At 53.8% G+C, this 3,250-nt stretch overlaps 1 non-coding gene across 1 annotated transcript; it reads left to right on the top strand.

Annotated features, from left to right (window-relative positions):
- Nucleotides 1-1,981: 1,981 nt before the first annotated feature.
- TRNAA-CGC (transfer RNA alanine (anticodon CGC)) lies at nucleotides 1,982-2,053 on the top strand. The gene has a single exon. It is a non-coding gene; the product is annotated as a tRNA-Ala (tRNA).
- The last annotated feature ends 1,197 nt before the right edge of the window (nucleotides 2,054-3,250 follow it).

The raw sequence follows: 3,250 nt of genomic DNA on the forward strand, positions 1-3,250 counted from the left end.
TGAGATTAGAGCGTAGTGTAGAAATCAGACTATCCAGGCAGACTTTCTTCCCAGACTGTGAAGATGTTTCACAAAAATGATGGACTTATGCCTTTTTATGTTATTTCATGTTTTTTTGCAAGTGTGTGGTAATACTGGTTGGCATTACTATGCCAGTAATACCAACTGGTATTACAGATAATAATAATCAGTAAAACCTTACCAGTATTACTAATCACAAAAACAGCCTCTGTAATTTGGTGCATTATCACCGCTTCTAAATAGATGCTAACTGACAGAAAAAGCTATAATTCCAGGTCACACCTGGTTTTATCAGCCAGCATAAGACATATTGAGTACTATATTACTTTACCAATTTATCGGCTGTAATGAAGTTGGTTTCGTTCAAATTATTCCATAGTGTCTCTGAATACTATAGATTTGAAAGGGGCTTCTGGTATGCCTTTGCTTTTAAAACTCCACCGAGTCGCCCCAATGAATATAGCATGGAATTCAAATAACACATTGTTTGAAATGGCCCTTTTTGCAGGGTCACCCATTATTTTTTTTTTCTTTCTCCTCCCCTTCTTCTGACTTTCTTTTTGTTGGCTTAAGGACTCTGTGCACTTTACCACTGCTAACCAGCGCTAGTGTGTTAAGTGCTTGTGCTCTCTTAAAAAAATGGTAACATTGCGGCTGCCCGAGGCCACGCAGTGGCCATCAGGAGGGCGGCCCCTTAGATCCAGAGGGCTTCCCCCCCGACCCTCTCTAGCCTCTCTCCTCCCCCGGGCAGGCGGAGTCCCGAGGGGAGTTAGGAGGAGCTGGGCGGGCATGTCCGGTGCGGCAGGCGGGGCGAGGGGTACTTAAACCCCCTCGCCATTTTCTCTGCCTCTTTGTCGCACCGGACGCGCCGTAGTGTCCTCGTGTGGGGACACACATTTTTCTCTGCGTCCTGCCTCTGCCCAGCCAGTGGTCGTCCTCCGTCCCCGGGCCAGGTCGTCCGACCTGTCCCCCCTCGAGTGCTGCAGTGCGTGCGTGCCCGCCGCGGATCGCCAAATGTTGAGGTATGTTTGCCTCTCTCTATCCTCCCCCCCCCCGGCCCCTTCCCTGGTAAGGTCCAGATTGAACAGGGGCCCTGTGGAAGGGGGGGGGGGAAGAGGTGGCCACCGGTGGGTACTTGCCAGCGAGGGCTGATTGGCGGCACTGTGGCCTTGCGGGTTCTGGGCTAGGGGCAGCTAGCTGTATTTGGGCCTCCTACACGCTCGACCGTTGCGGTATGCGATGGGGCTGGCAGAGGCTGTGTGGGCAGTTGAGGGCATGTAGCTCAGGGGGGAGCTCATGTTGCTCTTGCATGAGGTCACGGGTTCTACCCCTGGTATCCCCAGGAGACCCTGTTTAGATGACCGCTGGTCGACAGCGCGAGCCGGGACCTGATCCTGTGCTTTGCATGTGCGTGGCCCTGGGGCCATGGCCCATCCGCTTTCCCGGCCTGTTGTGCGAGGATTTTCCTCCCTGGCACGGCCATCCCAAGGGGGGTGCGCAAGAGATAGGGCCCCATGGAAGGTCGAAAAGGCCTGGCGCAAGATCTCGTTTTAACACGGGTTGCCCTAGGTTCCCCATGTCGGACCTTTGGTTTCAGGGGAACCCGGCGGTCTTGCCGGGTTTGTGGCTTCCGCACTACTTTGTCCGTTGTTGACCCTTAACGTCTTACACGGGTGTCAGGCAGATTAATCAGGGCATACAGGGCGGTTGTTCTGGTCTTGGTTTTTGCTGGTGGTCAACTTCTCTTCGCCCAGGAGGTCGCGTGGGTCCCCCCCCTCCCCCCCACGACGGTTGTACTCTGATGACCTCGCTGTATGCAATCTATTTTCCCTGCCCGCATACTTCTGTTGTTTTAGGGCTGATCTCCCTTAGCGCTCTGGTGGGGCACAGAGCCGGTTTCTCTATAATCACAACTGCTCGCACACAGCACGTAAGGGCGAGGGCGCTCCGCGGCAGTAGAGAGGATGTAGCTCAGTGGTAGAGCGCAGGCTTCGCGTGTATGAGGCCCCGGGTTCAATCCCCGGCATCTGCAGGAGTCTCAGTTTCTGTGTTTTGGTTTTTTCAAAAAGGATAGCCTGCCTACATGTGGGAAGTAGAGTTTTACCAGGCCGTTGGGGGCCAGAAGCCCACTTAATTAGTTTGCTTTTTAAAATTGTAATAGGCATATTACATATTTTCAAGCAAAGCTGACAATTTTTCGGGTCAGGGTACGTCAGCGAGACACAGCGAGTTAGAGAGACCAACTGGGTTGGGAAACTGACCCCCTCCCGTCACCCCCGCTCTTCAGTCTACATAGACTCACATGCTATGCTTCAGTGACCGGGGTGTATCTCAGGGGTAGAGCACGTGCTTCGTATGTAGGAGGCCCTGAGTTGTATCCCCAACCTCTTCAGTCAATTTCATCTCGTGAACGGAGGGTGAGTCGATTTTCTTTTGCTGCCCGAACTCAATAGTTGTTCGCTTCGCACCTTCTGTCCCAGCGCCGGGGAATTATTGGCGAGTCCAGGCCTGCTAGAGATTTGCGTATTTGTACCACCAAAAAACATGTTGGTGGGGCGATAGGGAAAGCAGCAGCCTCTATTGCCTGAACGCTACGAGGAAAGTGTACCTCTAGCCTATATGCATTTGCGATGCAGTTTTGCAAATGTCATCACTTAAAGTGCAATTTTGCGCGGTCCGGTGCACGTGGGTAATGGCGTCCGTGTGCGGCCATTTTCTTGGCCTGCACGTTCACTGGGTCTGGCGCACAGGGGGGGTTTGCGTCCGAGCGCAGCCTTTCCAATTTTGTCGGCATGTCTTCCTTGCCGCAGTCTCGCGGAGCCGACCATTGCCGCAATTATTAGGATACATGCGGGCTGCATATGGGGGGCCGCCCTCATGGACTGGACAGACTGAGCTTGGCGCACGGTCCTGCCTTCTTGGCCGCCCAACACAGAAATTCACCGGGAGCGGAGACGGACGCTTTCGCCTTCCAGCTGCATATCGATCTGTGGGTACGGGGTTTTTTCTGGCATAGAGCGGCGTGTTGGCCCCCCCCCCATTTCGTTCAATTTTTTCATTTCTAAACGCTTTCGGTTGGAGCGTCTTTCTGCCCTCACGTTGGTATGGATGTGGCGTAAGGGCGCGCGCGCCGATTTGCATGCTGGTTAAGTCGGTCAGGGCTCAGGCGTATTGCACACCCCAGGCCTTTGGCTTCCCACGTCTGCACGCTCCTAGGTGCGTGCCTCAC

The sequence above is a fragment of the Lissotriton helveticus genome, chromosome 2_1 (genome assembly GCF_964261635.1).
Source record: "Lissotriton helveticus chromosome 2_1, aLisHel1.1, whole genome shotgun sequence".
In the NCBI taxonomy this organism is placed as follows: domain Eukaryota; kingdom Metazoa; phylum Chordata; class Amphibia; order Caudata; family Salamandridae; genus Lissotriton; species Lissotriton helveticus.